Source organism: Pinus tabuliformis, chromosome 5_2 (assembly GCF_031772625.1).
Source record: "Pinus tabuliformis cultivar Carrire ecotype Pingquan chromosome 5_2, CPIR1, whole genome shotgun sequence".
NCBI classification, from domain to species: Eukaryota; Viridiplantae; Streptophyta; class Pinopsida; order Pinales; family Pinaceae; genus Pinus; species Pinus tabuliformis.
This window is the reverse complement of record NC_142306.1, coordinates 995,751,770-995,767,328: the sequence shown is the minus strand read 5'-3', so window position 1 is coordinate 995,767,328 and position 15,559 is coordinate 995,751,770. Positions and strand designations below refer to the sequence as shown.

At 37.3% G+C, this 15,559-nt stretch overlaps 1 pseudogene; it reads left to right on the top strand.

Moving 5' to 3' along the window:
* The first annotated feature begins 1,392 nt into the window (after positions 1–1,392).
* Positions 1,393–2,458, top strand: LOC149162642 (caffeoylshikimate esterase-like; annotated as a pseudogene).
* Positions 2,459–15,559: the final 13,101 nt, after the last annotated feature.

Below are 15,559 nucleotides of genomic sequence, written 5' to 3'. Positions count from 1 at the left end.
CTTCACCTTCTCCATGCCTTGATAGGCAGTTTGGAGAATATCCCATGCCTCTTTAGATTTTGTTGCTGCTGCAATCCGCGGAAAAACACTTTCATGTACTGATTGGAAGAGGAAAAAGAGGGCTTTGGCATCCTTCTTCCTGTCACTCTTCAACTGGTCTCTTTCTGCTGCTGTCAAAGCAGCCAGTGCTGTTGCATCTGCAGGTTCAGCATAACCTGTTTCAACCAGCTCCCATATTCCTTGAGAAGCAAACAATGCTTTCATTGTTATGGACCAATAACTGTAATTTTTCCCATTGAATTGTGGCAGTTGGGGATTTGTCAAACCTGTTCCAGCATCTGCCATCTTAACCTGTCTTGGTAAAGAAGAGATACTGTCTATAGAATAAAAACAAGCAAAAACTTTCTCTGCTGGAAAAATCTGCTCAACAAACTTCTTACAGCTCCTACAGTGAAAAACAAGTTCTTTTTTTGACTCACTGAGTGCCTAGACCAGCTCCGATACCATGTTGGAATTTTCTGATAAATTCCATAACAGACAGACAAAAATTGCTCTGTTTTTGCACTCTGTTTTTGCACAGAAAAACAGAAAAATCGCTTGCTGGAAACGATGTTTCAGCAACACAGTTTGGTGTTGCAGCAACCGAGTTTGGTGTTGCAGCAACGCAGAATAACACTCTGTTTTTAACACAGAAAAAAAAACAGAAAAATTCGTTCTCTGGAAATGGTGTTGCAGCAACGCAGTTTTTTTCAGTTGCTGTAACTTGTGTTGCAGCAACGCTATTCGTGGTGTTGGAGCAACGTAAATTTTTGACGTCAAGTATTTTTTGAGTTACGGTGTAACAGCAAAGGGGATTTTGACGTCAACCACTTTTGGTGTAACAACAACAGGAAAATAACTTGCGTTTATTAAAAGTAAACTAACTGTTACAGGAATTTCACAAAAGATTGTGCTTGAAAAAACACCTTCCTCTTGACAGAGGGATTCAACCAGGAATGCTACCGTTTTACACAAATAAGATCTGTGTTCTCTCTCAGCAAACAAACATAAAACAAATTACATACAAATCTGCACTGCTGTGCATTTTTCCCTTTCCGCTCTCTGCTACGCTGTTGCGTTTACACTGTTGTGCACTGCTGTGCGTTTCTGGAAGAATTTATCTTCACGTTGTTGCGTGCTCTTCTCTGCTCTATATCACTTTGCTGCTAACTTTAAAACAGAACTGCTGTGTGATATTTATATGCTAAAACATATCTGATTAAAACAATAAAATATTACAAAATATCTTCTAATGTTTATCTCTGTATTTAATGCAGCAAGGCCGTAATGCTTTTATCAAAAAACAAGTCGGCTGTCTGCAGGGGAATTCAATTGAAACTTTAATGCATATTAATGTGCAAAAATATCGGGCTTGACTTTTATGCACCGATCAGCCTGGAGTCTTTACTACAGATCAGATTCTTGTCCAGCTGTTCATTGTTGCAGTTGGAATTAAATTCCAACATTGTTCTGGTTGTGCCTATGTGCAAGGTATCATTTAAATAAATATTTCATATTGCATAATTGAATCTTTATATGTCCTCTCACCTCATTTATACTTATTGCAGATAGCAGAAGAATTAAAGCATCACCCCCTGGTTATAAGCATATTGAAGAAGCTAACTGCAATAATCCCAACGTGGAAGCTTGTACCTACTGAGGATATTGTAGACATTGGCTTCAAGGAACCAGAAATGAGATCGAAGTTAATGATCTGTATTGTTGAATTGTTTTCTACTCATGAATTGTATGCAATTTGTAGAATTTCTAATTAATTTTCATGGTTTGTTGTTTTCTCTAATATCTGCACATAAGCACAGATTCGGGCAAATCCGTATGTTTATCAAGGTCGACCTCGTCTAAAAACGGCTTACGAGCTTCTCATGATCAGTCTGGACATAGAGAAATGGCTGGACGAGGTACCGTATTCGAACATTTAATTCAACCTGCAAAAGGTTGCAGCTGCCTCCATTAAGTCAGTTTTATTAAATGGGTTATCATGGTCATAATGAATTATATGATGCAGGTGAGCTTGCCTTTTCTGATTGTTCATGGTGAAGCCGATAAAGTGACAGACCCATCTGTGAGCAAATTACTGTATGCTTCTGCCAAAAGCACAGACAAGACGCTGAAACTGTATCCCAATATGTGGCATGGATTGACATATGGAGAACCTCCAGAGAACACATAATTGGTATTCTTGGACATTATTGAATGGTTAGGCAAGAGAAGTGAAGTAGCAGGATGTCATGTAGACAACAATACCAATGAATCCGCCAGGATGGTTGCGGAAAGAGAACGAAAGGTTGTCAAGGAAATAAATGAAGTACGTGTTGCATGGGGAAGTGAAGCAGCAGTGGTAGTAAAAATAAAGGGCAAAGGGATTGTCGTGGAGTCCGTTGTGAAAAGTGAATGGTAATAGGATACTCGCCACTATTAGAGTAAATTAAAAAAAAACGTTAATGGAAATTATTATGGTATTGGTTTTTTTTTTGTCAAACTACATTTGGTTTTCAACGAAAATTTAATGCAATATTTTTATAGTTTAATATTGGAATTTAAATTATTTTTGTTCAAAAAGTAGGCTAATAATTGAAATATTCATACTCATAAGAAAATACTCATTGAAATATATATATATATATTTAAATTATATATTTTTTATTACAATGATATATTGCTTAAATATTTAAGTCATTTTAATCAGAAATAGGGGTTACATAGTAGTTAGTACGTGTAGTTTAGCTTAAATATAGTTTAATTATATTAAAAAACAATAAACACAAAATAAAATAACTAATAAAATATTGTATTGTTGAATACCATCACTAAAAGTTAAGAAATATGATTAACTAATATTGTTTATATTAACATATATACACTTAAATATATATATTTATATATGTGTGTCTTATTTTTTATTAATATATAGAATTTCTTATGATTAAATTTATTAAAATATCTTTTTAAGATAATAATATTAAGTCACCTTGAATTGAAAATATGGAGAAAAAAATAAGTCATGAAAACAAAAATAATAGAGATAAAATAATAATAAAAATGAGAAAATTAAATATAATAAAAAATAAAAAAATGAAACATTAGTACCTAACAAAAATGGAAGTTACTAAACAACCAATAATAAGATACCTATGGCAAGACATGGTATAAGTGTTGAGAAATGGCAACAAGAAATTCATTTTAATTTGTCCTTGAATTAAACTGAGAATTGAATCAAATTATATTCTCATAGAAACTTGTAGATAGTTAATTAATTTTAATTAACTTAACTAGCATAGGAATTTTGAGTTGGAAGTCTTTTTGTAGTCATGTATATGTTCTACCTAAGTTTTAGGGTCTCCTATGAGTTTCAATTGAGTTGGAAATTAGATCACTCATTTTACCGAGTTAAGTTTAGTTAAATTAGTTCTAAATTATTTTTGGAATTAATAGAGGACCAACAGTCAATTGGTGCACTAATGCATCCACTAGTGCTACTCCATTGAACTGAAGATTTCCTCATGAGAAACTCATGCATTTCAGTGCAGAGAAAGACCCATTTGAGACTAGAGTGCATGGATAGTATACTATTAGTGGTATTATTTACTAGAGTGTAAATATCATGCATGCATCAGAGATTTATCCTGTGTTTGGATTGTGTAGTTTTGGAAGCATGAATTCCCTTTAAATACAGGCTATTCATCCTTGAAAATTCGCAAGATATTAAGAGCTTGGAGTGCTACTAGATAGGCTAAAGATTTAACATGAGCTAGCTTGTGAGCTAAGAGAGTTGAGCATACTTATGCGGAATTGTTCTAGTGAGAACAAGCTTTGTATATTCACTCATATTTCTGATATATGCAATATAGATAGCGGGGTTTTGAGTAGTGGTTTTCCCCATATACATCTTGTGTTATGTGCCATTGATATATCTTCTTCTTGCTCATATTTTTTTCATTGATCTATTGGTTTCCGCTGGTTGAAAGTAGAAGTAGATTCTTGTCCCGTGCTTAGTAAATTGCATGTGCTTGTGGATGTACATGATTTTCTACATGGTATTAGAGTTGAATTCAATATACTAGAGGAGATTTCAAAGTTTTGATTTTTTTTGTTACAAGTGAAATTCAAATTTTCTATACATACTTCAGGATCGGTAGATGGCATCCTATGGTTTGCGGCTCGAGTATGCCTTGGAAGGCAACGCAAATTTTATAGCCTGGAGGGGCAGAATGCGGGCTGTGCTAGTGGATAAAGGCTTGAAGGAATTCGTTAATCAATAAATTCCTAAGCCAGCAACATTGGATGCACAAAATTTGGATGAATGGAAGAAGTGTGTGGTGAACCCGAGCCAGATAATGCTTGAGGGAGTTCAAGACCACATGGTCTCAAGTCTCCATGGCAAGAGAGCTTTGTATGATATGTGGAAAAAATTGACAGAATTAGATAAGAACAACAGTGACCAGAGAAAATTGGCACTGAAGGACAAAGTTTGAAAAATCAAAATTGAGAAAGGTGAGACGATTCCAAAATACTTGACCAAGTTTAGTCAGTGTCGTGATGAAGTTGGAAGTATTGGAATCTTGGCTTCCGAGGATGATATGGTGAGTCTTGCTCTTATATGACTCCGAAAGAGTTGGCATAGTTATGAGGACTCTGTCAATGGTCAGGAGAAGCTGTCGGATTGGCAACGACTATGGTCAGTTTTGATGTAGGAGATTAGGAGGAACACCAGGGATGGCTCTTCATCAAAGACTGATGATGAAGAAAATTGGGCCTTAGCAATTCAGGTGAAGAAGGGGAAAGGGAAATATTCCCATTCCAAATCAGATTCTTATCATGGAGGTAAGAAGAAATGCATGACAAAAGTTAAGTGCTTTCATTGTCATGAGTTGGTTCAGTTTGCTACAAATTGTCTACTCAAGAAGTCCAAGAAGAAGTTCTCAAGAGGAGTGGTGGGTGAGGCTTTTCCCTCTCAATTTGAATTGGACATTTTCCTCATTACATCCATGGTGTCATCAATGATGGGTGTGTATGATACTTAGAAAATGGAGCCTCATTCCACATGATTGGTGACAAAGAGTTATTTAGTGACCTAGAGGAGAAAGATCTCCAGATGCATATTGAGATGGGTGACGATGGGAAGTATAGTGTTACTTGATTAGGCATGGTTACTTTTCAGAGTCAACATGGGGCTCCACTCACCTTGAAGGATGTTATGTATGTGCCTGAGTTGAAGTAGAACTTGGTATATGTTTCCATGCTTGATGATAGAGGCTATAATGTGATATTCTAGAAAGGAAACACATTCCTTCGACACATACCTATGGGTCAAGTAAAGAAGATGGGGATTTGGGTGAAGAATCTCTATAAGCTGGAGGTAGAGGAATGTGATGCTTTGAGAACAAAAGTAGAAAGGATGCAGAGATGAGATGTTGGCGAGTTGTGGCATAGAAGATTAAGCCACTTGCATCATGGGGCTTTGAAGATATTGCAAGGGATCTCTTTGAAGGTATTGCAGCGAATCTCTACCGGTCTTCCAAAAGGTACACTTGAGCCAGTTGATACATGTAAGGGATGTACTTTGGGAAAATACACCAAGTCTTCCTTTCATGACAGAGACAGTCGAGCAGAGGTTATTCTAGAGCAAGTCCATTCAGATGTGTGTGGACCATTCTTGAAAGTATCCACAGCGAAACACATGTATTATGTTATATCTATTGATGACTATTCTCATAAATGATGGATATTTTCATGTAGAGAAAGGATCAAAATTTCATGAAGTTTTGTGAGTTTAAAGCATTGGTGGAGAAATATCCGAGAAAGAAGGTTAAATCTCTACGGAGTGATAACGGTGGTGAGTATGTACCAAATGAGTTTAAGATCTTTTGTGTAATAGAAGGGATTAAACGGGAGTTGACAGCACCACATAACCCTCAACAGAATGGGGTGGCTGAGAGGAAGAATAGAAGCATAGTAGGGGCAGTAAGGGTGATGTTACATGATCAGCGCCTAGCACTTCACTTGCAGGCTGAGGCATGAAACACAATGATTTATTTTGAGAACCGTAGCCCACATCAGATGCTTGAGATGAAGACACTAGAGGAGGCTTATTCTAGTAAGAGGCCAGATGTTGGTCACTTCAGGATTTTTGGGTCATCAGTATATTTCCATGTGACCAAAGATGCACGAAAGAGGCTTGAGCCTACAACAGATTTGGGGATATTTGTGGTGTACACTGATACACCTCACAACTATCAGGTGTACTTGACATCGACCAAGAGGATGACATTGGTTCACGGAGATGCCAGATTCGATGACGAGAAGGCCATGAAAATTTTCCTTGAAAGAGAGCTTGAGCTACATGCATATGAGGAGCTTCTAGATCCTAAGGTTGAGGAGCCTTAGATTGATGTGGAGTAGCCACATGTAGAGGATCCTAGAGTGGAGACATCCACTATGGCAGAGTCTTCCAAAGATGGAAGAAAGTGCAGGAGAGAGGCTTACATATTGTTTGATGATGCACGGGAGAATGTGGGAGCACTGACTTCTTAGTGTAGGCAGAGGAGGCCACCTGAGAGGTACACTAGATACATGGCTCTTATGGGCGAATGTGTTGTGACAGAGCCATATTCCTTTAAGGAAGCAGTGAAACAATCAGTTTGGGTTGTGCTAACAGTGCTAGACCCGCCAACATGTCAAGGGATCTCTCTCGTAAGAAGTCCCAACTAGACCTCAGACCCTTTGGTGTAGGAGTCCTAGCAGTGGGTTGTACAATATCGCCTTGATTGCAATTGTGCACAGAGGTATGTAAGATGTCCCTTTGGTAGCAAGGGTGTGACATGCATAGTAAGACAAGGAAGGTGCATGAATGGTTCTAACACACAGAAGGTGGAATGAATACGCGCCTTGGAAACCTATGTAAACACGCAGTTTGGAAGGGAACACATGAGAAAAGATCCATCACAAAATGGAAGGAAGGTGAACCAAAAATCCAATGTGATGGTTAAACCATTAACACATTTTAGTAAGATTCATACATAAATATACAGAAAGAGTCTATACATACATGCGTAAGAAAACATATACATATATCATTAGAGTAAACAAGTTAACTGAAATACAACAACAACATATGCATGAAATGTGTTGACTCTGTTATATTAAGAAGTGAAAGTTCCAATCATACAGTACAACCATGACCAACCACTAGTTTTGACAACAGAATGTTACAGTCAGTGTTTCCTGCTCCTCTAAAGAGATGTACTCACTCTGCACTATGGAGAAGCCAAGGCTTGTTACAATACTATCCAAGCTTTCTCTAAGATACTCCTATCATAAGCTTGGCTGACCAAAGACCTATATAATGAGTTATGAGGTATTATAAATAGCAAAGGGTGGAGTCACCCTTGGCATTCCCCTTTGTGACTGTTCACCTACCCTCATGACTCTTCAACTACTCTATGACTTTTACATTCAACTATCGACACTTGGACTTCCACTTTACAAGATGTTACATAAAATCTGCACATGTACCCATGTGAAACAAAATAGACTTGAGCAATCCATGCAAGACATCACTAAGAGTCCGACAACTGTGGGAAGACCAACACTTTGACATCCTCATGATGGTCGATGGTGGCGAACTGATGCCAAGCTTTGTAGTATGTGATGGTGTCCATGTATGCTGTGGTGACATCTTTCTGGAAACGTACTCTTGCCTTTGTTGCATCTGGGTACACTGATTGTGATCCTTTATCCAAATTGTTTGATAACATGCACATCATTGTCTTGAGTGCGGCCGCAACAATGACACACTCATGCATAGTGTCTGCACTAATCACCAAGTCTGTGTTGGTGGCTATGCACATCAACTCATCAAAGTATGAGCCCAACTCCCGTCGGACTTGATTATTTGTCTTTGCCTTGGTGAGAGTCCCAATAGATGGGATCACATGTGCATCCACAAAAGCATCCATGCTTATGAACACCCATGCATGGGAAGCCTGCAAACTAGTGATGAGCTACGGTATTTCCTCATCGTTCTAGATTTGACTCTGGATGCGTGCCTTCAACTCAACAACAATGGGCTTCATCATCTTGGGAAAGTGTAATGGGGCTCCCTTGTATCTCATTGTCCATTTTTGCATGTAGTCGAGAATAGTATGCAAGTTTGACAAGATATGTGCTCTCTTAGCACAATGTTGTTGCCAACCATTGAGATGGACAACTGCCTTATGCACGATACCAAATCTCAAATAAAATGTCCACATGACTGTGTCAATAGAAGATACTTCATCTAGTATCACCTTCTTCAGATCTGCTCTAGCAAATAATACAACATGTTCTCCTCCCTACTTGGCCATCTATAACTCCTTAGCCATTCACTTGTTCTCTCCTATCAAGAAGCAAACACTCAAGCTAGTGGATTTGGCATATGCTCTGGTAGCATCATCTAATGTTGCTAGATGCTTGCACACATCAGATACAATCACTTGTTCCACAAAATGCGTAGGAGATGTGTGGACATCTACAATAGACACTTTGTGTGATTGCACAACTCTATGTTGTGACTTGTCGAACAATATGTTACACATATCTTCTTCTGGATTGTCTCTAAGGATCTTAGTATCCCCTTGGTCGCTCAAAACATGCTCTACTTCCGGATCTAGTGAATTCAATGGGTCAGCCTCTTACTGGTAAGACATGAAGTCGATGTCTTGTTCTAACTATGGCTGCTCCATCTCCGTATCCATCTACTCAAGTAGTCATTCAATCTCTTGAGCAAAGTCCTACTCTTGCAACTACTTACCTTGTCTTCTTTGTGGGAGCTGCTCAAATGACTCTACTACCTATATGGATGTAGTTTCATCAATATTTTCATGTTGTGACCCCTGCTGTGTCTGTCCTTATTGCACTTCCTTCTCCTGTTTGCACAACTCCTGTTCCTTCTGGAGTTTCTCCTTCAACTCTTGCAACTCCTTCACTCTTTCATCCATCCTCTATTTATTTGTCTGCCTTTGCATGTTCCTCTTGTCACGTTACCACCTCTTTGCCTCTGTTTCCAAAGTTGCTTTCTCCAAAGTGGGTTTGCTCTGAACTTTCAACTTTGTTCTTCCTTTTCACTTTCGACAATCTTTCTCTTGCCTTTTTCATGCACAAGTATGTTACCCTCTACTTCTGCTGCTCTCCTAGATGCTACTTCGTGCTTCTTCACTAACCATTCCACAATGATGTCGACTAGTTCATTGGGCCTACAGAAGTTGTGACAATATCTCCATGGGTCTTCCTCAGCCAAATGACAAGCCCTGTGGATCCAAGGAAATTGCACTCTTGCAAAGTGATCCTTCATGAAAAATGCAAGTCATACAGATTGAAGCTTCTGGTGCCAAAAGTAAATCTTTTGAACTCTCCTTTCTTGACATCCACATGCTTGATATTCCATATCTCGTACAACCTGATACACAACAGAAGAGTCGTCCAGGGTGCCTTCTTCTTTTGATGCAGTCTAGTTGGCAATCCTACCGCGATGTGGTATGACTTTTTTTGCATGACGAGCTTGTCCATGGAAACCTTCACTAAAACATGTGGAGGCTTCTCAGTGTTGTACATCTCTATGAAGGTGCCAAAAGGTGAGGCATAAAAATCTGCTATGTCAATCAATGCCTCCATTGCTTCCTTTGATATGCAAGGTGGATACTTCTCAAATATTATCTTGTACGTCAGGGTGATAGAATGGTCTAACAACTGTGTGATGACTCCACGGAAGTTGCATTCAAAGAAAAAAAATGCAATAAGTGTTTACAAAGGTTTCCACTGATGTCAATACCCACTTCAAGCCTAAGAACTTCTCACGGGCAGAGATTGCATCAAAGCATGGAAAATTTTAGGGGCGAAGTTTTTCCCTTGGGCTAAATTAAGGGGTTTTATATTTTTATTGGGCGAATATTTTGTATCATAGTACATTGTTACAAATTTCCTCAAATTTATTTTATAAAAAAATTAGGTGTGGAGGTTAGCCACCTTATTTTAAGGGAGAGGGTAAAAAATGTAAATTTAGCCCTTGAAATTAGGAGTTACAATCTTCCATTGGCCATCATTTTCAAGAAAATGTATTTATGATAGTTATAAATGAAAATATAAATATAGTGGAGGTATGGTAATTAAATAAAAGCTCTTTTTATACTTACTCCAAAGGTATGGTAAATAAATAAAAATACAAATAAATAGAGCTATGGTAAATAAATAAAACCTCTTTTTATATTTAGTCCATAACCCTCTTTCTATTTAAGAAGGCTGAAAAACGAGGTTTCATTTAAGTGAATCCTATGTCCCAAATACCATATTTATAAAATAGGTTGGTAAATTAATAAAAATATAAATAAAAGAGAGATATGGTAAACAAATAAAACATTTTTTTATATTTACTCCATATGTCACCTTATATTTATGAACATGTAAGTGTGTAAATAAATAAAAATATAAATAAACTATAGGTATGGTAAATAAATAAAACCTCTTTCTATATTTAGTCCATAACCCTCTCTCTATTTAAGAAGGCTAAAAAAAGAGGTTTTATTTAATTGAATCCTATGGGCCAAATACCATATTTATAAAAAAGTATGGTAAATTAATAAAAATATAAATAAACAAGAGGTATGGAAAATAAATAAAACATTTTTTATATTTACTCCATAAGCCACCTTATATTTACGAACACTCAAAAAATGTGTTATATTTAGATGAAGCCTATGGGCCAAATACCATGGGCCAAATTATTATTAATACCATGCAAAAAAACATTATTAACCCCAATAATAATATTAGTAAAAATAAATATGGCACATAGTATTGACCCATGGTATTCACAAGGAATGCAGCCTATTTAAAGGGGGAGATTAAACTAGCATAGATCCATCTTTACTCTGGATCAAATATCGTGATATGCAAACTAACATAAAGTGAAAAATTATTTGATCCCTCTCAGGGCTTGGTAGATCAAGCGTAAAAATGGATCTTGTAATTTAATGTCGCTTAAACATTTTAACTTGTTTAAAATAAAAAAATAAAATAAAAATCAATTATTAATTTTATTAATTTTTATAAATTACTAATAGTAGTTTTTAAGCTCTAGGTTTATGATAACCCATGGTATTGACCCATGGTATTCATGTGAGCATAGACTATTTAAAGGGGAAATTCTATCAGCTTAGATCCATCTTAATTCCGGGTCTACCAAATGCTGGGAGGGATAAATAGATTTCATCCCTCTAAGAGTGGTAGATGTGGAGTTAAGATGGATACAGGTTGGTTTTTATGATAATGAAGATATTAAATAGACTTAGGAAATTAAATTGTAAAAAAAATATTAAGGTGAATGGTTAAAGCTACATTTACTCACTTCAAAAAATTTAGTAAAAAATATTGATATCTCCATTAATATTGGTTTCTCTGATTTAACAGAAAAAAAAAAATTCAAAACAATGAAATCTTAACTCTTTCCGCATCACCTTCGTAGAAGAGAGATAGTCATTGCCCAGATTTCCCACCATTTTTCAAACATTCCCAATATGATATCGTCATGAAAAAGTTAAGGTACTGATCTTGGATTAGTTGTTTGAAAAATATGTTGGTTTGTACAACCTTTCATCTTCTCTACTATTCTTAGTTTGTCGTAATGATCTGTAGGGGTTGGGTCACTGCACCATATTGTCTTAAAAGGTGGAGATTGTGCACCAAAAAGGAAATTAATCCACATGTTAAATCGTTGTTAAAAATGGTATGAAGGTAGTGAATTATGCTATTAAGAAATTTAGATTGGGAGAGACATAATTAAATTTTATATTTAATTGAAGATTTCCAATTAAAATAATAATAAATCTACATTTATATATTTATATATTGATTGGAAGGATTCTAACAACAGTCACTTCTTTCCCACTTCTTTCCAATAGATCCGCTTCAGGCCTTTGCGATACCTACTACTTCATTATATTATATAGTTGGGGTTTGCTACTTGTTGGCGTGTTGGGGTAAACAAACTTGAAGTGTTTTTTTTTTATCTCGCAGTTGGAGTCTATGGAATAAGAAAGAAATTTGATAGCTTGGCAAAAGTGGTAACTTGACAAAAGTGGTAGAGAAAACATTAAGCTCTCTTACCATGACAAATATGGCCACCAAAACTTGCAACAATGTTTGTAGGAAGTGAAAATTATGTTTCCTTTTTTCCAAACATGTATTTTAGTATATTATAGTTTAATGAATATGTTTTATTATTAACATATATGGTTTCATACTTTAACAAAACATTCGCCAAGACTTCACAATGTTTCATTATTCAACGAAAGATTTTCCAAGATCTTACAAGATTTTATAATTCAGTGAAATATTTGGCAAGATATATATATATATATATATATATATATATATATATATATATATATATATATATATATATATATTATATTAGTGATAAAATCGCCTCCCATTTTTCCTATGTATCATGGGGATTTGCCCATTTATTATACATATAAATTTAGAATGGTTCTTAAAATTTTCCCTACATCCAAGATATATGTGGACATCTAGATTTTTACTTGCTTACCTTTGGGCTGTTATCGAGCTTTTGTTACTTGTTTCTTTAGCCTATGAGTCAATATGTCAGACAAGTTGCATGCGTTGCCTTCACTGGCCAGTTGGTCCAACGTGATCACCAAAATCTACGGGAAGGTCTCCATGCTCTCTCGGCCATACAAGCGACATGCAAAGATGACCAAGTACTGATATGCCTTCCGAGTATCTTCATCTTATAAATTTGGTTAGGTGTCATCCTGAACTTGGCTGGCTCCTTCACCCAGCTCTTCAATACATCCCCGGAGTTTGCATTGTTGTTGGGTATGCTAAAGGGTGTCTCCATTATGATCAGTGGCTTCGGCAAGTGGTACATCTGTTGATAGTCCTATGCCCTGAAGGTAGAAATCTATGTCCTGCTGACATTGCTTAACACCATCGTCTTGGGATCAATGTGTGAGACAACCCAGTGTATCATGTCCATGCATGGGAACGTGGGATACCTGCATGCAATCCTATACAAGTCAGACTTGTGAATGTTCACATAAACCTTGCGGTCTTCAAGATATTCCTCAAATGTGCCTACGAATGCATCATTGATATCCTACCATTTCGTCTTGATGTATTTGTCTACGATCAGCTTGGTGTCTTCGTAAATTGGAAAACTGATAGACACTCGCTCAACTGCTTCTACAGTTGCACTTATGTTGTTGTCCTTTGACCCTACTCTCTTGGAGGCCATTGAACCTGAACCACTAAGTGATGGATGAACACCTGCTATACTTGGAGACACGCGACATGCATGGCAAAAAATATGTCAGTTGAAACCAAAGCGAACTTGAGGACTGACATGCAACATACCCAGGAGACTAATGGCAAGGATTGCACAATTTTCACTAGGAGGCCGGGAGACTCACTGCCAAAACTGTGAAAAATGTAGTTCAGACTGTCAAGAGGCTAGTTGACTGCTGGAATTGCACAATGCACAATCCAGACTAACCTGATGGGTGCTAATATTGTGCAATGGGCAATTTCAGTCAGCAAGGCATGTAAGCCCAGGGATAGCATTACGCAATTTTATGGGCCAACAGACACTGCCTCTCAGAGTTGTGGAAAGAAAATTTGGAGGACAATGTCTGGCCAGATTTGTGCAATTTCTGGGAGGAAGGTAGGGATCGGGCAAAGGTTTCCCAGAATCACCGACAGGTGCCTGAAAATATATGAAGATCTAAATGTATGGTGAAACTCAGTGTAGGCAAGAGTGAATGATCATGCATGCCAACAACAAATATAAGATTCAAAAAATGGGAAAACATGCATGTGTGTGAAACGAGTCACCCAATTAGTGACCATCCATGCAAAGTAGTGTCATGCATGTGACAATAGTGAGATGCAAATGAACACTGAAATGGTACTTGTACAACCTAACATGCATGTAAATGACAACAAGCGTTCACAGAAATCAGGCAAACAACACTCAAAGAAGCCAAAACACAAAAGCCTACGGAAATGATGCAGAAGACAAGTAAAGTAGACTTACCCGGAAACAACTAAGCTCCAAGATCGATGTGAAGAATGAGCTATGAAGAGTCGAATAAATACGTTTTAGGCCTATCACGCGCATGCCACAAATATAGGAAAAAGCGACACTTGGAGGAAAGTTTCTAAAAAGATATTTGCATGTAACCTCTAGCTGCTAAAATTAAATCCCTAAAATCTAGGGATGATTTTTTGCATGTTTCCTTTCGCTATTTCAGGAAGAGAACCCCATGCATGAAAATCAAGTTTGTTGGGTCCCAGAGGGAACCGGTCAACCTGAAGGTAAATAAGACAGTCTGAAAGACTAAGAGAGGCTTTTGTGCAATTTCTAAGAGGAGTTGGGCTGGCTATCCCAGAGGAATTGTATAATTTCTGGGGTTAGTAGGTGACTACTGCCCAAAATTACGCAATTTTTGTGCTGGGTTGTAGTGCTATGCCAGATTGCATAGTTTTCTCAACGAATCCTGTCTGATTGGATTGCGCAATTTCTAAGCCCAACGGGCTACCACATAGATTTGCACAATTTCTGGAGGAAAGGTTAGTTCCCCTCCAGAATTACGCAATTTTCTGAGGGAGCTGCTTAGCCAGCAATTAGCTTAATTACGGAATGGCAACCTATGAAAGGAGTGAAGAAAAATTTCATGCGAAGGCTGGCAAGTCACTGAAAATTTGATGAAGCCTATGTACTTGACAGTGCAAGACATGCTACTAGGATGGTTGGTAGGGAGGCTCCAAAATGAAGCTAAGGAAAAGTTTTGGAGTGTGGTTGTAGCCACTACGACACTTGGCGACACACTGTTACAAATCCATCTCTTTGAATGGAACTTGTTTGTGAAAAGCAATTCTAACACCTCCGAAAGTATTGTTAATTCCCTATTCATCTTGGTTTCCACACTTGCTTGATTGTACGATGTAGCATTTGCAAAGCTCTTGGTTGGTCGGCATACATTCCAAGCCAAGGAAACACAGTTGTTTTGATTGGAGATAAGGGGTATATTAGTGCACAATATTTATGGTCGTCAGAGTTTTAGTTTCATCTTTGGTGTTGCTCTGCTGCCAGCAGGCCTGGACTATACCCCAGCCGAGTCCCACAGGAACACAAGCATCGCTCTACTTCCAACGAGCCTGGTCAGTACCCCGGTGGAGTTACTTTCATGACCTCTCTATGCAGGAAGCCTTTCTCTTCTTTTGCCTTATTCATTTTTCATTTTTTTTTCCACATTTTCATTTTCATAATTGTTCATATCAATTGTTCATTCTAGAGGCAGAAGAGGGATCTCAACTTATTAAGAGAAGAAGAGGTTATTCCTTCAGAGAAGTAGTTTATACCTCTGACGTCTTGTTGAGGTTTTCCCCATCACCTTACTCTACTTGACTGAACTGAGAAGGATTAACCCAAAAACAACTTACTAAA